We start from the raw sequence: 24,898 nt of genomic DNA, 5'->3' as shown, positions 1-24,898 counted from the left end.
GAAGGCCAGCGAGGAGTTGTGACCGGCAGACGGGGGGACGGGGGACGGCAGGCCAGGTGGGAGGGGGTCTGGTGCCAGGCTTGGGCTCAATATGTAAGGGGTTGGGCAGCCCACGTGACTCCAAGGAGGCGGAGACAGGCGAGCTGGAGGGAGGACGAGCAGGCGCGGGGAGGGGTTCGGGGGTGGGGGCGCAATCTGAATAATTGAGGAGCTGTTCAGCAGCCGCGGCTGCCTCCTGCCTTCCTTTGCCGCCACCACCACTTCCCATCCCAGCTAGAGAAACAGCTCCGCGCTGGAAGTGAGTTCGGCCAGCTACCAACCTCGGCAGCCAGCCCGTCGCCTCCAGCCCCCACCGGGTGAGTGAACAGCCCCCTTTGCTACAGTTTGTCCCCCTCGGCGACCCCCGCGCCCCAGCGGGACCCCTGCAACTGAGATGGCCGCCTCTCCCGGAATGACCCAGGGAGCCGGAGTCACCGGGAGCGGGGGACCAAGAATATGGCGCGGAGGCCGAGGGCGCCCTCCGGGAAGGGGTTCCCTGGAAGAATGGAGGAGCTGGGTCAGGCTCTTTCTGGCTCTGGCCCGGAATGAGGCCCGGACCGCCCGCAATCTGGGGGCACTGGGCTCTGACTCGCGGGAGCTGCCGGGCGGGGCGGGGGCCAGCGCGGCTGCGGCGCCGCCAGAGCGGGAGGCAGAACGGGAGCCGCGAGCGGCGTCCGGGCAGCCTGGGTCTCGGCAGACGCCGGGCCCGTCCTGTCCCCCGCCTTGGCGCGCACCCCGCACGGGCAGCTCCGTTCTCCACCTCGGACCGAGCCCATGAAACAGAGACGCTTTTCCAGCCGCAGACCGAAGGAAGGTCGGGAACAACGTCTGCCCTTTTGCCTGGGAGCAAACTCCTCAAAGGGACTCCCGCCGAGCCCCGCTCCCCGACCAGGCCGGTGGCGCCCCGAGGGGCGTCTGTCCCCGGAGAGTGGTGACTCGCCCGGGGGCGGCAAAGAGAACGTGACGAGAGCGGTGTCTAGGGGAGCTCCCTGCCCAGAGCCGACAGCCCCAGCAAGGGGAGCTCTCCTGCACTGCTTCACTCCTCAGTCTCCTCTCTTCCCCCACTCCAAAACACATCAGCTCCCCTCTAATCCAAGAGGGTCAGGCTAGGGCTCCGTGGCCACCGGGGAGGAGCCCCCATCCTCCTTCTCTCTCCTGTGTCACCCCGCCCGCTCCCCAAATGAGTATTTTATATTGCAATTGAAGAGTGAGCAAAGCAAAGGCAGCGAAGAGATGCAGGAAGGCAGCAGCGGGGCTCGCGTCTGTTCCTGGCACTCCTCATTCCCCCACCTGTGTGAAGCTCGTTTCCTTGAGGTTTTGAGAGGAGAGACTCAAAGGAACGGGCTCTGGCGAAGGGATCCCCGCCTGAGTGTCGGGGTACGTCACTGGCTCGAGTTGCCCAAGGGCCATAGAATGACAACCTGCCTCCCCCTAGGTACAGGGTCTAGGAGAGCGCCTGGGTAAGGTAGCTCTCCTCCGACCGAGCGCAGGAAAAGGCGCTGTCCGCGGTGCTGAAAGTTCTCGGAGGCTGGGTGCTAATACCGCCGCAACCCGCAATCCCTGCAAGCAGAAACTGCGTTAGAACCATGTAAAGGGTTCTAAGCAAGCGATCTAGAGAAACGGATAAAGAAGGGGCTTTGCCTTTCCCGGTTTTCTGCTTCCCCGGGACTCCGCCTGGGTAAAGGTTCTCGGCTTTCCTGGGTGGAAGTGCAGGAAGCGGGTGTCACTTCAGGATCCAGCTTTGCTAACTTGGGGAGCTTCCTCGTTCTACTTCCTGTACCTGAGCAGTGAGTCTTCCTGTCAGTAAAGTGTTGAAAGGCAGTTAGGGATGCTGTTTTGATAATAAACATTTCTGTGGCTTTCAGGAATCAGAGAATTGTTAGGCTACACAAAGGAGGGGCTTCATGGTTATAGCTTTTTCCTCTTCTTAGAACCCTTCTTTCCCCACTGCATGTTATTTACATGCTTTAGATAAAGATCGCTAAGCAGTCCTGTATGTTTGTTTCTTTAGCTAGTCTTTTATATTACAGATAAGATGGGGAAAGGATTGAGCCAACTTTGGGAGGCCTGGTTTGTACTGAATACCTCTGTCGGCTAGGTAATAATATTTCATTTATACTTCACAATAGCTGCCAACCATAAGTTTCACACAGAGAAGGAAACGGAAACTTGATTCCAGAGATTGGATTCAAACTCAGATCTATTTAACTCAAAGTCCAAGCCATTTTCATGACTTCATTTTGGTATTTGGCTCTGAATAGCTATTATTGGGGATTATAGCAAGAGAATGACAAAGAAGGGAGGCCTGCTCTTCTCTTTCACACACTCTCCTCTCTTCCAACCCTTTTTTCTTTAATCCGTTCACCCACTCACTGTCATGCACTCCCACCCTCCCAACTGGTTTTGCATGTCGCTTGAGATACCACCGTTCACACAACTTCAGCTCCAATACTATGGAAACAAGTTAGAGAACTAAACCAGCAGGCTTTTCTAGAAGAGTAGCAGGGTTTCAGGAAGTCTGGAGAACTAGAGTCCACATGTACTTTCATATTAAGAATTATACTATTGAATTTTAGGACTAGAATAGCTTTGAATAACATTTAGCACCATTGTTTTACATGAAAGAAAACTTGGAAACCAAAAGACGGTCATTAGTCTAAGTGACATGATTGAAAAATTAGAACCCAGTTAACCTGATTCCAGGCCCAGTGCCTTTCCCACTATTTCCTGGTGTCTGAAATACTCTTCCATATTGCTTCTTTGATTATATTTGACAAAACGTCAACATCAGTGAACTATATAAAAGAACATACCAAAAATACAAACACTTAACATACAAGCATTCCCCTTACCTTTCTTCCAGCTCCTTTGTCTTCCAGCTCTTTCCCCTCTGGTCCTACTATTCCAGTGTTGTCTAACCCGACATACCTGGGAGATATGACCCACCTTCCTCAGTAACAGTTTTCTCTGCAGCAGCAATGCAGAAATGAGAATGGTGGTGTGGCATTTCTTTACTTGCTCTATGTTGTCTATATCTCCTCTTCTATGACCTATTCTCCAAAAAATAATTTTCCCAAAATTGGTTACCCTAAGCAGCTGCCCATGTTCTCACAGGGACTTGGAAAAGGCCCTAATAAGACCTAAGGATTTTTATTTAAAAAGAGCATTATAAGTGTTAATATCTATGAAATGCTTATCACATGTGAGGCACTATGCGTAGTTTCTTCATCAATCATTTTACTGAATTATCACAATTCTGTCAAGTAGGTATCTCAATTAAAGATGTTCTTAGAGTTCTAGTTCACTCTAACATACATTGAAACCTGATATTCTGTTCATTTCCTCTTTCTTCTCTTTCCAGCTCATAGTGAAATCTCATCTTCATTAATCGGATTTTTGTATTTAATTGATAGTTCCATCCTGCTCCAAAACTTAGCATTTAGAAATTTGAATTCAATTCAAATGGCACTGTTTTGCTCTCTCATCTCTTAATATTTACCAAACATATTCTCCCCATTTGTTATTCCTTATTTTAAAATTTCCATATGCCTCCTTATTGATAATGCCAACATTCTGCTTCAAATCTTCTCTAGAGTCAATTAAGGTATAATTTGTGATTAAATACATAACTTCTTTTGTACCTCCACTAGGTGATCTGTCAAGAATGCTATTGTTGAGGTGCTCTGGGCCCTGTGAACCAGAACCTTAAACTGTCTAGAACTACTCTGTCCAACATGGTATGCTAGCCACATGTAGCTATTTATATTTAAATTTTAATTAAACTTTTAAAAATTAAAAATTTAGTCCCCCAGTCACTCTAGTCATATTTCAAGTGCTCAATAACTCTATATGGCTAATGATTACTATATTGGACAGGGCAGACATCAGAAAATTTTTACCATTTAAGAAAGTTGTGTTGAATAATGCTGCTTTAGACAGTACTAAACATACCCTCACAGCAACGAAGAACTAGGAACTGGGAAGAAGTAAGGACCTACTCTTCCTTGAAGCTTCTGCCAAGAAAGGCAGAAAAAGCCACTTATGCCTAATACATCACCAACAGCCCAAAGATACCTAAGACAATTAGGCTATGAAGGAGTGTGCATATCTTACTTAAGGAGCTGGTAGCCTCTTGAGTTTGCTTCATATGAATTCTATGTTATTATAAAGTAAAATATTCCATGAGTGAGGTTTGCTGGTTTCCTGAATTTTGACTTAGATATAACCTGAAAGTTCCAATTCAAAATCCAAGTTTATAGATAATGTGGATATGTAATAACATGTGTGTGTGTTTATCTTGTCTTAGTAATCATAGTATGGTAGACATGCAAAGAATATAAGACTTGGAGTCAGTAGTATAGGTGCCACTTACTACTTGGTGACATTATGAGGCCCTCTAGAGCTCCATTTCTCCATCGGTAAGATGTTGATGAGAATTGCCGTAACTACCTCAAAGGACTATTGTGAAACTCAAAGTGTAGGCATGTGAAAGTACTTTGTAAGGAGCATGATTGAATCTGCAATGGTTTATTATTTTATATAGATATGGTACAGACAATGTACAAATAGGGTAGTTCAGGCTGAATGCATTTCTGAATGGTTTTAATCCTGATATGACTGTATTTTTGCCTTTGTTGTCATTTATTTCACTGAAAAGTAGAACGGTGAAGAAAAAAATTAGTTATTGAAATTTCTGGTTTGTTAGATTCTATTAATTGAAATACTGTGCATTCCTTGTGGTTTAGTTTATTTGGTCCTGAACATTTTCTTCTCAGGATTTAAAAAAAAAAATAACTAGGAAGTCTAAGTTGTTTGGAACAGCTTTTACCTTTCAACTAATAGTTTTTAAGTAATAATCAATAATGATCCCATCAGGTAATAGGGCTTCAGAAATAACAAAATGCAAGGATTATGGATATTCCTCAGTGTGAGTGGATGAGAGGGATAATTTTTAAAATATATTCTTACTATTTACAAATTGAAATGAGCTTCTATCCATTTTCATAGATCAATTGAACAAGAATAATTCTATTTCATGCATTGATTAAACCAAAATAAAAGTGAAAGTCATTAACTTGACTGAATTATTGAGTTTGCATTAGGGATTCTAACCTTAAATAACGAGTCTTTATTCATTCTCTAAGTTGAAATCTGTTGGGGTCATTAGGAGAACCTTATGCATCTGGCTAACATTTATTTCCAAACCTAGCATCTATGATCTACTCCTGCACTTTGATCTGTGTATGCTATTTATGCTTCAAGTAAAAGTGCTTTTCAGATGCAGCCATACCTTCTATAATGGCTCACCATTTTGATACTTAAATATTTTTCTCTTATAACACAAAGATTAACACAGTGCTCAGATATTGTAGAAAATAAGCCTGGAAATGAAGCTATTCCATCAGATGATTCTTCACTGCATTTATTAGGTTGTTATCATCTTGAAAACTCAACAAAGTCACTTTATTTATTCATTCATTCATTAATGAAGCACCTGAGAATCAAGCTGAGTATGACCAAGGGCATGAGATTTTATCTCCAGTTCCAGAGATCTAGTTTACCTTTGTTAAGAGTTGACGAAGGTATAGATACTACCTTGTAAGATGCTCTCTCAGGTAAATAGTTGAGACGTACACTTAGCCACTGTTTCTGGTCAAGCATGCTGTCCTCAAGCCTTTGTTGCATATGGGACTATATTACTGAGGGAAAAATAAGCGAAGTTATCAACTCTGGCTTCTAGTAAATGATGCTAGCTTTAACAATAAACATATTTTGCTGGATGTCATGATTTATTCATTTCATTGGACTTGTTTACCTCTTGGAAGGGCCTGGATTTTGGAAAGGGGAAAATGCCATAACCTTGGAGCTGAAAAGAGTTTTTCTCTGTCTGTAGCTTAAAAGATTTCTCTAATTGTATATCCCAAGAGATAAAGAGAACTGACAGTGTAGCTTTGAAACCAATCCTTCTAGCATACAATCATCCATTTAATCAATAACATAGTTGAAGAATGTCCTATATTGACATGAAAATGCTGTGGTCAAGGATGTTTGGAACACGTGGATGATCAATAAATATTTGTTGAATTCAGACCATTGTTCCAGGTTAATTCATGCCATACACTCATCTAGCCAACCCTCTCTACCTAGAATTCAGTATCCCCTATGGCATTTTCCTTTAGCAAATAAAACAGGAGGCAAACACAGTATATCAAATTCTACCCTAATAACCACCCTTCTAGCCCTTCTCAGGGCATAAATAGTGATGGCCAAAAGAGACTACTCCTGAGAATTGTGTCTTGCTGCTTCACCCAGAAAACAAAGCATACATCAGCCCAAAGGCCTTGCATTTCACTGTGATGAGGCAACTTCAGAAACTCAAAGCTTAAATGGAGTTATGTGTTCTTTTCCGCTTTTATCTTGAAGGGATACTTGTCATTTCCTTCAGAAAGTATTTGGCTGGCCTTCACAATAGCAGCAGGCAATTGCTATTGTTCCTAAATTAAGAAGAAGCTTAGCTTAGAATGAAAGCACATATATTAATTAGAGGAGAACATCACAGTCTGATGGTTTACAGAATATTATCCTTTTTCAGGAATAATAAGGCTTCCCTTTAAGAGTTTTAACTGGTTATTACTGACAAAAATGAAAGAAAAACAGCTCATTCTATTCTAGCAAGTCAATAAGCAAATGCCTAGAATTAACTGATTCTTATTTGCCAAAGGCAAAATATTCCAACCCGATGAACAACGAATAATCAAGCTGGTTCTCATTGTCTCTTCATTTTTAAAAAATTTTTCCATGTTTTAAAAATAATCAGTAAATAAAAAACAATTCCACCCAGGTGTTTAAACATTCTGATGACAAAAGGGTCTTCACAAATGGAAAGGCTTAACTGTTTGTTAGAGATTATACAACATATTATTATGCCAATATTTTGTAACAATCACATAACTGAACTCTCACTTTAGAGAGAAATTGATCCCAGGAACACTCACCTGAGTTAATGTCAGAGGAATATGACTTGAGTCTCCTCTCTCTCAGCCAATTATAGAATGCACTCTTTTGCATTTTTTAACATCATGCATCATTTCATTAGTCATGAAAACTTGTTCAGTCGATGAGTTTATCAAAGATTCAGGTTTATCTTTTATCAAAGATTCAGGGAGTAGGAAAGAGTATGTGTTTGGATTTCAGATTATTTCCCTTTGTACCGCCAGGTGAAAGAACTACTGGTCAAGGACAGTCAGCAGGTAGAAATTTCAGGGGTGGAACTATGAGTTAGAGGAAAAGATTCAAAACCTCAGCATCATCCATGTTGCAAGAACTTAGGCAAGGATTTAACTCTTCTTATCTTTTTAATCTTCATCCCTAAAAGAAGATATTTGGATTAAACAGTGTACAACATCCTGCAAGTCATAACATTCTATGGTTCAAGGAAATAGGGCCAAGAGCTTGAATAATCCATTATTTGCCTCCTTAAGCCCAAAGAACTGAACATAAACCAAGATTCTTATTTTTACATCATTACTTATCAGAAGCTCTGAATTTCATGCTAGTACTTTACCTAGTAACAATAACGATAATGATAGCTAATACTTATACAATTACTATGACCTTATAAGGTTGGTAATGTTATCATTGCCATTTTACAGATGAGAAACCTGGATACTAAAGTAATTAAATTACCTGCCCAAATTCACACAGGTAACAAGTTTGTGCTACCATGCTATACCGCCTCTATAAAAACCACAAATCTGACAGACAGATAGCTGATGTGTGCCATTTATAGCAACTGGACACACCAGCCAATTCTCTGGAGAATTTCTATTTTACCTCCACTTTTTACTAGAAGAGCAATCAAGAGGGTGAATAGAACTCCAGGCCTGTGTATGGGAATCCACATTGTCTTTCTGTAAGATGGCTCTTGTGCTTTTGCAATTGATGTCATTGACCAATTGTTTACATGGTTCAGCATTGAATATTGGTGCTCTGCAGGCAGTTGCATTTGGTGAGGACCACTCTGCTGCCTCTTCCCAGAATGTGTGACTAGCCACACCACCAGAAATAGATGGATGTTGATGCAGGATCAATCCAGCACCTTCTAATGCTATAAAAGTCAGCCCCATATCTTCACTATTCAGTACAGTCTTCTAGCTTCTGCCTTTAGGTTTTTGACTCAGTGTAACAATCCAGACAGCTTTTATGGTAGAGAGGGAGAGCTCCCAGAGAGTCATTTCCTGCAAGTAGGCTTGGGTCAAGGCTAAGACTAAAGCTTTCAAAATCATGTTGCGAAAATCCTTTTCTTCTCATTAATCCTATATTAACAAATTAGTCATAAATACAGTACACCACAGTACCCATCTATTTCACTGTGGATTTCAATGTATTGAATATACAAATGGGCATTTAGCTCTTAATATGGTATATCTAGCCAGCTGAGAATGCTCTGACTGTAGTCAAATATGTTTCTTCTTTAGCTCTAGTTTCTGGCTTGTTAAACTAGCTGCATATCCCATCAACACCAAGGCCAATTACAGAATGCATAACTCTACTTCTTCCTCTGTGGTTTTCTAGCTACTCTGTGGGGAGGGGGATGGCCTAGGAGTCAGAAGATCTGGTTTCCAGACTCAGCTTTGAAATGTACTACCTGTGACACTTGGGCCAGCACCATTCACTGCTTCAAGGCTGAACTTCCTTACCTTTAAAATAGGGGTAATAGATCTTGCCCCTCACATTACAAATTGGGTCAATGAGATGGCATTCACTGAAGCTCCTTGTTAACCATACAGTGTCCAAAGGAAAGAGATGGATTTGCCACCCTTTCAGTCTTTCCCAGTCAGAAATTACTCTCAAGTTGTTGATACCCAATTCTGAACCAGGGTTAACAGCTAAATCAATGTCTTTAAGGTTAAGAAGAACTTGGATCTAAATTTGTAAATCTAGAAAATGACACTTATAATAGGAGAAGCCTCCTGGTTTCTTCTAAATTAATGATCCTCAACCTGGGGCAATGTGACCTCAATAAGGGGTATTTTGTATTGGCACAGACACTGGAGGAGAGGGGTGTTACTACTGGCTTTTAGTGGACTGGGATCTAGAATGTTAAATATCCTGCACTAGACAGAACAATCCTGCAGCATAAAAAATGTCTTGCCCAAAATGCCAATAGCACTACAACCCCACTGAAAAATATTGCTCAGAGTAATGTGCTGTTCCTGGTCCCTAATTCTCCAATTGATACTGACAGAGAGAGTTTACTTTTCATCTCCTCCGACAGATGAAATCCTGCCATGCTCATGTGAGATCTGTAATAGTTGTAGTTCAGAAGCATGACCGGACTTCCAGTAAGTTCACCAGTAAACAAAACAATGGGGTCAGAGATCAGTGACTTTAAAATTAGCCCTCAGAAGCCTCCACAAAAAGCCTCCTCCAACCTCTGCAGGGGCAAGGATTCCCAGCAGGTTACTATGCCTATAATGTGAGGGCTGGCCTAAAGGATGGCATTTAGGGATGTAAAATCAGCAAATCATGATTCTAAAACCACTATCTTTGCAATTTATTGAAGAAACATTGTAATATGCACTTGTTTTATGACAAGCATTGGCCTAGCTAGGCACTGGGTATGAGACATAATCCCTGCTTCAAGTCACCAGTAATCTGAAAGTTCCATAGATGTCATCCCCATTAATTATGTATGCAACATGATACATGCTGTAACATATTATGAGGGAGCCTCCAAGGAGAGACCACCAGGAAACAATTCACTTCCGCAGAGGAAATTATAATTGAACAGTATCTTGAATGGCATATAATATTTTTTCAGACTGATAAATGAGAGAGAAAGCTATTGCAGAAATGCGACCAGCATAAGCAAATGCTGAAGGTGTGAACAGAAATGATACACGTGAAGGCTGATGTGCTTACCTGGCTGGTGGGAGGTCATATTGGAAGGACTGAAGAAACTTGAATACAGACAGGTGGATGTATTTATTCCGCCAGGGGCTTATCCTTTGAACAGGATTTTTATGAGTATCTTAGGAATGTCATTTGAATTCAGGGCTCATGGAGTCCAATCTTACAACTAGAAGAAATCTCAGAAATCACCCTAGCGTTCTCTTTTCCCTATGTTTTATAGTTGAAGTAGTTAAAACCCAGAGATGTTGAATGACTTGCCCAAAGTCAGCTAGCAAATTTATGGCAGTATAAGAGCTAGAGCCTAGTCCCTCCTCTCAGTTCTCAGTTTTTTCCTGCTCTGTGCTGCATTCGGGAATTTTAGCCATCATTTGAGCATAACCCAATGTAACACACAAAGTGACTATTAAATATTCACAAAGCTCAAGTTTTCCATTGTTCACTGTGAAGCTATACCATTGTTCCTTTGTTACAAGCAGGTGATAGATAAGACCCTGAGCTGCTTCTACATGAGAGCACTCTTCAGAAACACAGACAGACAGTACACCAACACATGAGCATGACATCCTTTGCCTGCCACACACATCCTCCCCTGCCTCATTTCAAACTGCCAGAGATTATGGAGTCACAGCCTGAACAGAAGGCATCTTAATCTCTGGTGGTTCTGTAAATAATATGCTGTTCATGCTTGCATATAAATTATCACAGTCTCTCTATTTTCTAGATGAGGGAGGCTTCAGAAAGATGAAGACGCCTGCACACAGAGCATATAAGAGATAGGATTTCAGACCCCAGAGTTTCAGCCCTCTTCGTAAGATGGTTGGATTTTTCCCTCATCTACATGCTCCTAATAATTTATCCAGGCTTATGGTCTTAAATTTCACCTTATAGCCAAGTTAATCTAGTCTCTGTATATTTAGGTTTCTGAGATCAGTTATTTCTTACTTCCCTTTCTCTCTAGCCACTTTTCCTCCACGCTTCATTCAATAAGCATTTAATAGAAATCATCTAAGCTAATCCATTCAGTTGATGAGAATAGAAACTGAGATCCAGAGAGGTGAAGCCAGTTGCCCAGGTTTGCTCAGTTAAAAGCAGTATGGTGACTAGATTCCCTGACTCCCAGTCCAGTGCTTTGCCCTTCACACTAATACTGCTATTTCCCAAGGATAAATAACATGGCATTTCCCACTCTCAGGCTCCCTCACTCCTTGAACAACCCCACAGGATGGATAGAAATGACTGATTGCGTGTGCTCTGAGGCTCATTCCAGGACCTTGTCTAGAATGCCCACAACTTGTTATCCTTCATGCTGTATTGGTCCATCTATCACATTAAGAGGCTGGTTAGGGCAGAGTTTGACATACTTTCTGGTCTAGAAGATATTTATGATCAATGCCACCACTCAGGTAGTGATCACCGTAGAAAACAGTGTGCTCAGGAAGAAAGAGGGCAGAGTCCATGGCTCCTATCATTTGAGAATGAGGCAAAGTTCACCCAGAGTTTACTGTAAGTGGCAGGATATTAGATTCATAATCCCACAGACCAGGCAATTGGGCAATTAGATGGATTTAAGCAAGATTGGGAGTGGCCAAGAAAGTGAAAAAAGACAACTCCCAAACCATTTCTGCTTCAGGGGCAGGGTATTTTGCCTGGATTGATCACCACGATGCATTTCATTAGTATAGACAAAGATCACATTGATAAAAGACTTTTTTAAATCAATTGAACTAAAATTTTCCATTTATATGTAACTTCTCAGGAATCATTTTAAGACAAAACCAGATGGTATTTCAGTAAAGATTATATTGAAAAGAGAAGCAAGTAAGAGGGGAAAGAAACCCCAGAGCTAGCTTCTCAGGTAGGGCTTTGTAGGGTCACGATTGTCTCACAGGCTGATCGGGCTAATTCGGTACAGAAACTTAATTGTATCCGTTTTATCAAGAGTGATCCAGCTCTGAAGAATCTAGCCATGCTCCCCAGGTCCCAAGAGACGGATTTGTTAGCTAGATGCCAATCTAGCCACACACAATAGAAGATGCTTCTAAGTGTGGCCCAGGCTATTTCCTTCCTAATAGTGGGATTGTGAGAAAACCAAATGAGTGGTCAAAGATAACCTGTGGGCACAACATCAGGATTAATGGAGTTGGACAGACAGTCTCATGAAATGTGCCATCCAGGCTGCAACAGAGGCAAGAGAATTCTTTCAAACTCCACCTAAGAACACTTTTCAGGTTACTAGAATAGTTGTGTTCTTCAAAAAAAGGGTCTTGTTCTCTCTGTTTCCCTAGTGGTGAAGAAACTGGCAAATTATTTTGGTAAAAGATGGATTTATCTAGTCTCTATGCAGTCCCCATCTTCCTTAGGGTAATATTCTAGACATGTTATAATACTCAACTCAAACCCTATCTTACTTATGTCAGTGGCATCTTGTCCAAAGCCCCTTACCAAATCTTTGAACTCCTGGGCCTAATTCTCTGCTAAGGCAATGAAGATAAACCTGCAAAATCATTCTTATTATTCATGTACTTGTATAAGATCCATTACGATTAGTCTGCTTCTGAGAAAGTTGTTTAATTGTGGATGAGCTGTACAGATGGTGAGAATCACGGTCTCAGATGGCATGGCACTTGAATCTTACATTAGTGATGATCTTTTATTGGTCTCCTTTAGAGAGTTCCGGTAGATGCCACTGATTAACCACCAATAATAAATAAACCATCCGAGTGCTTGGGTTATTTCTGTAAGGGACACATCTCTTGTATTTTGTGCTAATTCTGTTTGTGTCATTTCAGAGGGCACTATGATCTTGCCTTGCTCTGAGTACACCTGAGTCTGGTTTATCCTTGTCAGTAATCTCCATGTGTGGACCCTGACATTTGAAACTGAATCTGTTAGTCACTCTCACTACAGAAAACAGTCATGTGGCGACTATGACTCATCTACAAAACGCTGAAGGAATAGACTCCCAAGAGGTTTTTTTTTAAAATCATGCAACATTGCTACCTCTAAAAGAGGCCAAACAACCATTTTGACTATTTTTATTTTCCCCTGGAGCTGACTGGTTATCCTGATACTGAGTAGGAACAAACTACACAGACAGTTTGGGATTCGTTTTAGATTCTGTCCTAGTCACAAAGACTTTTGACACACTTTCTATTCCAGCATCACAATGCAGAGGAAGAAAATATCTGAATGAGTAGAGACTGTTGTGCCAGAAATAAATTCCTAATATAGACAACTGAAATATGCCAGTAGAGAATTTAACTATCAAAACAGAAACAAGAATTCCTTGTTTCAATACTGTCTTAGTGAATAGCCTCTGTTCTTCCTTTCTGCCCCCAAGTCTATTTCAACCTACAGTTATAAATAAATATTCTGATCCCATTACAACACATTAAGAATCTAGAGAAAACTTGTCATTTGAGTACTATGATATCATCTCTTTACACATATGATTCCAATATAGCAACTTATTGAGTGCTCTTCTTAAAGTCAAGAATAATTAGACAACTATAATATAATACTTACAATAATAGTAGCAATCACATTTACTCATTTAATCATATCAAGTCGATATTATTATCCTCATTTTACAGATGAGGATTATAAAATTTGAATGACTTGCCCAAGTTCTCACAGCCAGTGAAGGTTAGAGTCAAGATTCAAAGACCATGCCATCTGACACCATGATCCTCACCATCTACACAGCCCATCTGCAATTTAAAAATTCTCTCAGAAGCTGATCAATCCTAATGGATCTTATACAAGTGCATGGATAATAAGAGAGTTACTTTGCAGGTCTATCTTCATTGCCTTAGCAGAGAATTAGGTCCAGGAGTTCAAAGATTTGGTATGGGACTTTGGACAAGTCCTACTTTTTCTTTCTTTGTTTCTTTCTTTCTTTCTCTTTCTTTCTTTCTTTCTTCCTTTTCTTTTTTTTTTTTTTTTTATGACAGAGTCTCCCTCTATTGCCCAGGCTGAAGTGCAGTGGCACAATCTCAGCTCACTGCAACCTCCACCTCCCAAGTTCAAGAGATTCTCCTGCCTCAGCCTCCCGAGTTGCTGGGACTACAGGCATGCACCACCATGATCAGCTAGTTTTTTGTGTTTTTGGTAGAGATGGGGTTTCACTATATTGGCCAGGCTGATCTCGAACCCATGACCTTGTGATCCACCCACTTCAGCCTCCCAAAGTGCTGGGATTACAGGCGTGAGCCACAGCGCCCGGCCAAGTCTTACTTTTTCTAGGACTGTCACTACATCTAAGAAAGAAATAATACCTTTTTATTCATTTAGTTATTCATTAAATCATTCAACAAATATACTAAAAACTGAAGCTATAATGGGAGAAAACCAGACCAGGAAGCATTAACAAAGATAGGAACCATTGTCTTGAGTATAGTTGCTAAAATAAAAACAATATTGTTGCTAAAATAAAAACAATATGAAGTCCCAATTGACTCAGGTATGTGGAAGATTATGTTCAAGATTTGTTGTTTTGGTTTCGTTTTCTTCATCAGTGAAGTGATTTGAATTGTCTCATGTAACTGTCACAAGGAAACACAATTACAGGCCCTAATGGCCAACATAATATAACTTACTGCTTACAAAAACAAAGGCCTAGATCCTCAAGGCTCCTGTGAGTGGTTTGTGAAAGACAGATTTACCCTAAACTATCAGCAATACACACTACATCTCTAGATTTAAATTAATATTCTAGAAGTTCAAGATGTATCTACATGTGCCAGGAACTCATTTCTTTCAGTGAAGGCTCAGATTGTTTGATTATCCCAAAGCAAGAGCACAGGCATAGCACAGAGAGACTAATAAGCTGTAATGGGAGAACTGATGGCAGAAGGGATATTTATTAAGCAAAACAGAATGGGGGTTTTGAAAGGAAGGCAAGTAATTTGAAAGGCCATTTTGTTTAGTTTTAGAGAGTACTAAAGTTTAATCTGGATGATGGACTGGAGTATATTAAGGAAATGTTGAGTGAGAGAATGAAAAAGAAAATTAAGTCAACAATAAAAGAAGGGGTGAGGAATAAAAAAATCACCTGGGGGTACAATGCACATTTTTTGGGTGATGGGTGCACTAAAAGCCCAGACCTCACCACTACACAATTTATCCATGTAACCAAAACCACTTGTACTCCTAAAGCTATTGTTGGGGGTGGGGGTTGGAAAAAAAGCATGGGAAAAAGAGAAAAGAAATTACATTCATTTTTAGATACTTTTTATCCTAGGGAAAGTTAGGATAGAAGGCCTGGGGGCATCTGCTGAGCAGTACAAAGTGAAAATGCATCTCATTCCCCACAATGAAAGACTTTACCAGTGTCCGGGCTTGGGAGTGAGAAGTACAGATAAACAAATAGTTGCCTCTTTCTCAGTTTTGAATCATTCTATTTGTTTCCAATTTTCAGAAATCACTTACCAGAGATATCATCATTAAGCCATTAACTAATGGATCCCAACCACACCAAGCCTAGAGGCCGAGTTTGGACTCTCTCTTTTTTTTTTTTTTTTTTTTTGAGACCGTCCCTCACTCTGTTGCCCAGGCTCAAGTACAGTGCTGTAATTATGGCTTACTGCAACCTTGACCTAGCGGGGCTCAACTGATCCTCCCACCTCCGGAGTAGCTGGAACTACAGGCATGCGCCACCACACCTGGCTAATTTTTGTGGGGTATTTTTGTTTTTTGTTTTTGTAAAGACAGGGTTTTGCCATGTTGCCTAGGCTGATCTCGAACTCTTAGGCTCAAGCAGTCATCTGCCTTGGCCTCCCAACGTGCTGGCATGAGCCACTGCGTCTGGCCTACTATTTGGACTTTTAAGGTGATTTTCCCCTCTTTAGGCAAAGAACATCAAGCCTTTCCTAGCATAAGACCAAAAACAAACCAAAAAATCAAGAGGAGATCAGTCATTAGAAAATAAAATAAATTTACCAGCTTCATCTCAGCTTGAAATCTCAGCTTGAATGCAAGGGCCAATTTCTAAGTTTAAAAGTAGGATAATATCAGTTGTCAATGAATTTTTAAGGTGTAACTTGTAGCATGACTGCATCATATCTCTCAGGGTGGTCTATTTCACCTTTCTTTAAATGTTAAAGCACAAGTCTTGGCTTTGGGGTTTATTTTGTTTCTTTTTTTTTTTTTTTTTTAACTGAACTATAAGGTGATCCTCACCAGAATTTGTTTTGGGCTCCGCTTCTTGCAGTTTTTTAGAGAAGCATTTTATGACAAGCTCGGTGGCTGTAGGATGAGTGAAACTCATCTCTCCCAGACCTTGACTGCTGAAGTAAGGAGATTAGACTTTAAGCCACAGGCAGTGGGAGCCACCAAAGGTGGTTGTGACCGGGACAGTGATGGAAGGTTCTGACAACAGTGAGTGGGATGGACGCGACAGGAGAGAAGCAAGAGACAGAGGAGAGAAGCTGGAAATAGAAAGTCAATTCAGGAGACTGAACTGAAAATTGTGCAAGAAAAAGAACATTTCTTTGCTGTAGAATCAGGGTCCATTTTTGCTATTTGTTGGCTAATGTTTAACGATGTCACTGAAATCTTGTTTGAGAACTTAGCTCCAGCTTCAAACACTAAGGAGAAAGATGGCCTCTCCTCTCCTTAGTTCTTCACCTGACTCCAATCGCCCCCCCTTTTATTCTCAGCTGGAAGGACTCCTCCGCTTCCGGTAAAAGGGTTGGCAGAAATGAGCAGAGGTACAGAGAGGAAGAAAAACCAGATGAGCTTTGCATGCTTGGAAACAAAACAATGTCGAGGAAGCAAGCACCCAGAGGGGTGGAGCTGGGCGGTGGTTTCAGCACAGCCCTCCCTCACTGTGTTAGCCTCACCTCACACAGGTCCCTTTGCTTCTCTGGGCCTGAAATTCCTCTTCTGTAAAACAGAAGCGCAACCATAGATGATTGCCATGGCTCCTTCAGGCTGGAAAATTTATAATATCAGCAGCATATTATTAATTTAAAGATGCATTACATGAATCATATTCAATTCAATCCAATTCCAGTATGAACCACTCCACAAAATGCCAAAGCTCCTAAGGGCAACTTTCCTCACTTTATTTTTCTACCTTCATTTCTTGCTTTTTTCCATTACTCTTCTGGTGCAGTATTTTTCCCCTTTTCCACTTGTTTCTTCATTTTCTAGTAATGGCAGGGAAGGGGTCATTCAATAGGACAAGAAGCTGAGATCATCTGTTTATCCACAGGACAAGGAGGAACCAAGGCCCAGCCAGCCAGCTCTTTCCCACACTGTTCTGCTGGTGACCCTCAACCCTACACCAGCAAGAAGAGGAAGTCAAGCTCAGCCTCCCTCTGACATTTTTTTCACTCCTTTCTTCACCAAGCTGCAGGGTTCCGGATGTTTAGACAACTCTGCTCCTCACTGTCTACAGACCTATCAAGGTAGCTGTTGTCACTCCCTGTTCCTAGGAAAAGTATCAAAGAGGGAGACAATTTGCACAACTCTTGTTCTAGCTTAGCTTGAAAATAACCACCATGGACACATGCACATGAACACATGCAGCCCCCAGCCTTTTATCTGCAACTGCCTCTATTTAACTATAGCCTGCTCAAATCCAGCAGCTCAGCAGAACCATGGCAGCCCCACTCCCAAGGAGAGGACTACACCCTGACTAGTCACTTATTTCCTAGTTCCCTTAGCTACTACTGCAGTTAACCATCACCTCCTTGCATTGCTCATCTCAGTTAGCGAAGAGCCCAGGTAGGGTCTCCTCTACTATGCTACCCTACTCTACCCCACCCCTGCCAGGCCAGGAATTTCTACTTACTGCTTGTAGGTCTCACCTCCTATGCCAACTTGGTTCTCTTTCTTGTGAAACAACTGAAGTTGCCTTGAAATAGTAAGGGCAGAGCACAGAATCTATTTATCCTGGTCTTCAGAGCCTAAAGAGACTAGAGATTTCCTTCTAACAATCAAGGTTTCCATAGCAAGAACCAGATTATTGAATTTCTAGAAGTCCTAAAACAAAACAAAACAAAACAAAAACCCACTCACTTCTCAAAATAGGCCTACAGGGCCTGAATCCACATAAAGCCCAAAGCAGGAAAGACAGGAAAGACTTAGTTGCCAAACAAGTGCTATAGAAAGTGCAAGTTACATTAAAATTAGAGGTAGCAGTTGGTCCACCCCCATCACCTAGAGTACTGACAACACTTTGCTTTTTAATTAGTATGCGCCAGGCATTTCATATACATTAACACAAATTACGGCAACAATCCTACAAGGTGGACATTATCCTCATTTTTTAGATGAAGAAACCAGTGCTTAGAAAGAATACACACTTGTAACAGGTAGGGCAAGGACTGTAACACAGATTTGTCTGGCTTCAGAGACTAGAGGCTTTGTAGAAAGCTACCTTGCCTCTGCAAAAGGATAAACTGCTAAAACATAAACTTCATGAAATAAAACCCAAATCAGTGAACTGGAGGGAGACCCCTGTGTCCTGGGACTACTGCCTCTAACTAGCAGCATGACCCTGGGCACATCTTTTGGGTTTCAGTTTCTTTGTCTATGAAATGAGAGTGTCAGATCCAATTATTTCTTCCAGCTCCAGAACTGGAGAGTGTGCGTTCTAGTCCCTGCATGCCTCCTCGGCAAGCAAGGGACCAGCAGCTACAATCCAACCTCAGCACAACAGATCTCTAACAACAGGAAGTGCTTCTGCAGAGCCTCTGGAAATGATTCAGAATTATTTTCTGTTCTCCAGTGAGAACCTATAATTTCTATCACGCAATTCCCCACTGGTCAGGGCTGGCTTAAGTAACACTCACTGCTGCTTATTACTCCGCCGCTCCACGACGCTCTGACGACACTGGAGAGAGGATCTGTGCTCCATACTTGTCACACATGGGTTTAAAGGGGTAGTGACTCAAAAGTGAAATGGGGAGAAAATATAAATATTACACACCCACACATAGCTCTTACATGAAAATCCATCACTAGAACATAATAGTAATGATGGAATTATTTACTGAAAAGGATTCATTATTTAATAAAAGAAATCACCAGGATCCCTATCAGTAGTGTGTTCGCAGCTCATCAAAGGCTGAATGTGGTGGAGAGGTAAATACTAAATCTAATGTACTATGAATCGAAGCTAACCAAATGCAGATGAAAACCGAAGAGGGTGCATGTATTATTTAATGTGAAAACGGGATACTGTGTTTGCAAAAATTTGCTTTACACACAACCTTTAAGACCAGTGTTTGTTGGACCGGGAGCGGTGGCTCACGCCTGTAATCCCAGCACTTTGGGAGGCTGAGGTGGGTGGATCACCTGAGATCAGGAGTTCGAGACCAGGCTGACCAACATGGTGAAAGCCCATCTCTACTAAAAAACAAAAATTAGCCGGGCATGGTGGCTGGTGCCTGTAATCCCAGCTACTTGGGAGGCTAAGGCACAAGAATTGCTTGAACCCAGGAGGCAGAAGTTGCAGTGAGCCGAGATTGCACCATTACACTCCAGCCTGGGCGACAGAACAAGACTCCATCTCAAAAAACAAAGACAGTGTTTGTTGAACTGATGTGAGTGCATCTTTCTTGCAGCAGGAGGCCCAGCAATATAAATCTTTGCAAATGGGCAGGGTGCACACCAGTAAGAGAGGGAGAGGAAGGTGAAGGTGAGATATGAGAGAGCAGATGTAGGCCTAGAAAGGCATCATGGTGACAAATGTCATATTGAATTTTTTTTAAAGGGAAGGGTGTTAATAGAAGAGAGAATGAGATGCAATTATTCAAGTTAAACAACCAAACAGAAGCTTCATCTAAACCATGTAGAATATCAGTAGGGTTCCTTTGGTCAGCACATTAACCATTAATGGGAGTTTTACAGGTGAATAATATTTCTTGGCCCAGCACAGTGATGCACACCTGTAATCCCAGCACTTTGGGAAGACCAGGCGGTCAGTTGACTTGAGGCCAGAAGTTTGAGACCAGCCTGGCCAACATGGCAAAATCCCATCTGTAGTAAAAATACAAAACTTAGCCAGGTGTGGTGGTGTGCGCCTGTAATACCAGCTACTCAGGAGGCTGACTCATGAGACTTGCTTAAACCCAGGAGGCAGAGGTCACTGTGAGCTGAGATCGTGCCACTGAACTCCAGCCTGGGCGACAGAGAAAGGCTCTGTCTCAAAAAAAAAAAAAAAAAGGAATAATAATAATAATAATAATAATAATATTTCTTGTAGCAAGACTGCAGCTAAACAATGACAGAAGCATTGGGAAATCTCATTGCTGCCCCTGTGGTTTACTATCCTGATTTATATTTTTTTAATTTTTTATTTCCATAGGTTTTGGGGGAACAGGTGGTATGACTACATGAGTAAGTTCTTTAGTGGTGATTTATGAGATTTTGTTGCACCCATCACCCAAGCAAAATACACTGAACCCAATTTGTAGTCTTTTATCCCTCACCCCCGTCCCACCCTCCCCACTGAGTCCCCCAAGTCCATGGAATCACTTTTATGCCTTTGCATCCCCATAGCTTAGGTCTCACTTATGAGTGAGAACATATGATGTTTCATTTTCCATTCCTGAGTTACGTCACTTAGAATAATAGTCTCCAATCCCATCCAGCTTGCTGCGAATGCCATGAATTCAATCTTCTTTATGGTTGAGTAGTATTCCACTGTATATATATACCACAGTTTCTTTATCCACTTGTTGATTGATGGGTATTTGGGCTGATTCCACATTTCTGCAATTGGCGAATTGTGCTGCTCTAGATATGCGTGTGCAAGTATCTGTTTCCTGTAATGACTTTTCTTCCTCTGGGTAGATACCCAGTAGTGGATTGCTGGATCAAACGGTAGATCTACTTTTAGTTTTTTAAGGAATCTCCACACTGTTTTCCATGGTGGCTGTACTAGTTTACATTTCTACCAGCAGTGTAAAAGTGTTTCCTTTTCACCACATCCATGCCAACTTCTATTATATTTTTATTTTTTGATTATGGCCATTCTTGCAGGAGTGAGGTGGTATCACATTGTGGTTTTATTTGCATTTCCCTGATCATTAATGATGTTGAGCATTTTATCGTATGTCTGTTGGCCATTTGTATATCTTTTTTTGAGAATTTTCTATTCATGTCCTTAGTCCACTTATTGAAGGGATAGTTTGTTTTTTTCTTGCTAATTTGTTTGAGTTTGTTGCAGATTCTGGATATTAGTCCTTTGCCATAGGTATAGATTGTGAAGATTTTCTCCCACTCTGTGGGTTGTCTGTTTACTCGGCGGCCATGTCCTGTTCTACAAACAACACATGATCAACAATACCCCATGGGTAGCCTTTTAAAGTTTTTACCACTTTTCCATGTAGCATTTTTCATTTAATCCTTGTCATAACCCTGTGGGGTAAGCAGAGCAGATATTCTAGCCTCATTTTGTAGACAAAGAAACTGAGGCTCCAAAAGGTAGAATGATATGTCTAAAGACACACAATTTGTCCACAACAGATTAGTCTGGACTTGTAGCTACTAATCCAGTACTCTCTTCATGACACCCCAATAGACCTGAGGCTTAAGGCACCACCAACCAAAGCAATTTAAGTGGAAAACTGCACATATATTTCGTACGAAGGTACACACACAGCAATTACCCAGGCTGAGGAGTCTGTGGATCAATTAAAAAATATTTGTTGCAAGAAGCTTGCTAGGTTCAATATAGAACCCTGAAAAAGACTGAAACATGAGCCATGTCCTCAGGGGGCTGACAGCTCTGGGTGGAGCCTAGACTGTGAAGGGACTTCAGGCCACAAAATGCATTATCAGAAGTAGTAGTCATACCAGTTTAGAACCAGAGAATGAGGAGAGGAAACAGTCAGAAGGAAGAAGTGGAGGCAGGTTGCTCCCAATCAGGGTGAGGGGAAGAATGAGTTACAAGACCCCGGAAAGGGTACTAATGTGGGGAAGGAGGGGTGTCTTTTCTTTTCTGCTATGTGTTATTGTAAGTTCCAGACACGTGGTGAAAGTGGTTATATATGTGACCACAGCAATGCAACTCATAGGCTGAATTAAAATAAGTCAAAGATTAATTGGAGATAATTTTTCATTGGAAATGAAAAACACTGTCCAACTATGCTCAGGATTTTCTTCTGTTATTGAGAAGAGTTGCAAATGCTGGGCCACATTTTGTTCTCACTGTTGTTTTCCATGAAACAAAATCTTGGTCCACTACACAGATTATGAGGGGGTCTATAGATAGACAATGTTTATTTTTTATGCACATCCTTGCTAGCGCCTAATGTTATCAAACTTTAAAATTGCTGCTTAAAGGCCGGGCGCGGTGGCTCAAGCCTGTAATCCCAGCACTTTGGGAGGCCAAGACGGGCGGATCACGAGGTCAGGAGATCGAGACCATCCTGGCTGACACGGTGAAACCCCGTCTCTACTAAAAAATACAAAAACTTAGCCGGGCGAGGTGGCGGGCGCCTGTAGTCCCAGCTACTCGGGAGGCTGAGGCAGGAGAATGGCGTAAACCCGGGCGGCGGAGCTTGCAGTGAGCAGAGATCCGGCCACCGCACCCCAGCCTGGGTGACAGAGCGAGACTCCGTCTCAAAAAAATAAATAAATAAATAAAATAAAATAAAATAAAATAAAATTGCTGCTTAAATAATAAGTCTGAAGTAGCTTCAAATGGGTTTAATCTGTATCTCTCTGATGACTCATGAGGACTTTTCATGTGTTTTTTGGCCATATGGACTTCCTTTTCTGTGAATTGCTTGCTCGTAACCATTCCCCTTTTTCTGCCATATTGTTTGCTTTTTTTCTTAAAAATCTGTAGGAATTTTTAAATACATATTATTTATACTAATCTTTTGTTCATTATATGCTTTGAATATTATTCTCTAGGTCTCTGGCTTTTCTTTCTTTCTCTCCTCCCCCTACCTTTTAAGTTCAGTTTATTATGGTGTCAAGATTTACAACTAATACACTTACCACTCTGCTAACAGAATTCTAAACTTAAGAAAAGAAATTTTTCTTTTGTTGAAGGTAGGTTTTCAGAAACTTAAATTTAAAATGATGGAATTACTTGAGCAATAGACCTCCTGTGCTGTTTCTCTCCACCCCTGAAAGCTAATGTCAGGTCTGCTTCAAAAGGGAATTTAACTGGGATTATGCTTTAAGTCACTCATTTTTTAAAAATTATTGATGAGAAAAAATTTACCAAAAATAAAAGAGCTATGGGATTTTCTTTATTCAATAATGTTGTGTCCTTCCAAAAACATTTGGTAAAGACAACCAGGCTAGAGAGGTGGCAAAGCCTATCCAGTCCCCCTCTCCTGCGAAAGCCCAGTGGACAGAAAGTGTTTGGTTTTATTTAGTTGCTAATTACACATTGTGTGAGACTGGGGTCCCACTTACTGAAGCCAACCGCAGTGTAACTTCCCAGATTCAAGAGAAAGTGAAAGATAAAAAAGAGGGAGAGGAAAAGAGAGTGACAGGTAAACTGTATTATGTCACTTGAGTCTATTGGGTTATTTTTTAATCCAAGTATCAGAATTAATAACTTTAAAAGAAAAACTATGGCATTTAATTAGAACGTGGATTAATCAACATCTTTTTCTTGAATAATGCAAACTAATGAGTGTTCAAGGGTGAAAATAAATTTGCCAGAGAAAAAGAAACTGAACAAAAAATCACATTGTGACTGTCACATCTCTTATATAAAAATATTTTCAAACTAATACAATAGTAAGTGTGTTAAAGTGATGTTATGGATCTTTCTCCCACTTAATAAATTTTCTCTATAATGATAGTCAATTATTATTTTATAGTAACAATACCTTTAAGGAAAACAGGTAGCATTATATTTCTGAAATCAATTAGCTCTTCTGATTGAGAGAAATATCTTTTCTGATATTTAGAAGACAATCACTTAATAAATCAATTTTAACTTAATAACAATTCACCTCTCTGAAACAGAAGAAAATTACATTTTATATTTTGTCCCCTGAAAACAATCTAAAAGTTGACACGACCCTTTGAAAACACAAGTGTGCTATTTAACTTGTCCTCTATCAGTTTAATACTGGCGGCAATTGACAGGAACATATTAAGTAATAATTTTGTGGGGAAAAAGTTTGGAAAGCCCTGTCTGGTATTGCAGGTTTTGTGAAGCAGATTTTCATGCAGTTGGATTCCTACATAAACCTCCCAACACAGCACTTGGCCAGGCGGTTACCTGCATGAAAATCAACAGCTCACATTTCTTCAGTTAAGCAGGCCCACACACAAGGAAAACGATTGGTATCAGGACTTGGCATTATTATAACAGGAAGCAATGACCACCTCTTCTGCTTAGGTGTAAGCAGAAGCTTAAACAAGCCATTTTTATACTATAATCTTACATTTGTAGCGAGCAAAAGAGCCCAGTCATTGAAATCCAGCTTTGTAATTCTCCATTCAGAATGACATTGTAGGAAAAACATCTTGTTTCACGCTGTCATTTGACATTTTTCATATGAAGTAGGTGTGTTTTGTATTTGAATTTCAGCTGCATAGTCTTATTACTGAGCTACTCACATCTATCATGGTAATCTGAAAATAAAACTGACTATTTTCCCAGATACCTTGGTGTACAAAGTACAGCAAGTCAGAAGTAGAATGGAGATTTTGAACTTGAGAAGTGTACACCTGAAAGGGAGTTTAAGTAGTTAACCCCTTCTACTCTGCCCTTTTATTTTCTAAACTGAGAACACCAAGGTTCAGAGCAGTCCTGCCTAAAACGGGCCGTTGCGGTGATCCATTGACTTTATTTGTTTGTTTATTTCATTTTTTGAAAGGAAGTCTCAGTCTGTCACCCAGGCTGCAGTGCAGTGGCACAATCTCAGTTCACTGCAACCTCCTCCTCCCGGAGAATGTTCAACAGGAGAATGTTCAAGCGATTCTCCTGTCTCAGCCTCCCGAATAGCTGGGA

At 41.1% G+C, this 24,898-nt stretch overlaps 1 protein-coding gene across 1 annotated transcript in view; it reads left to right on the top strand.

Annotated features, from left to right (window-relative positions):
* The first annotated feature begins 185 nt into the window (after positions 1–185).
* The window catches only part of LOC105465811 (solute carrier family 7 member 14), a 122,586-nt gene continuing 97,873 nt past the window's right edge, over positions 186–24,898 (top strand). The window contains exon 1 of the mRNA XM_011714439.3: positions 186–356. The gene's annotated coding sequence lies outside the window, so the exon portion shown is untranslated. The remainder of the gene's footprint in view (positions 357–24,898) is intronic.

This window comes from Macaca nemestrina, chromosome 2, assembly GCF_043159975.1.
Source record: "Macaca nemestrina isolate mMacNem1 chromosome 2, mMacNem.hap1, whole genome shotgun sequence".
Classification (NCBI taxonomy): Eukaryota; Metazoa; Chordata; class Mammalia; order Primates; family Cercopithecidae; genus Macaca; species Macaca nemestrina.
Note: the sequence above shows the minus strand (reverse complement) of the source record. Positions and strands in the feature narration are given on the sequence as shown.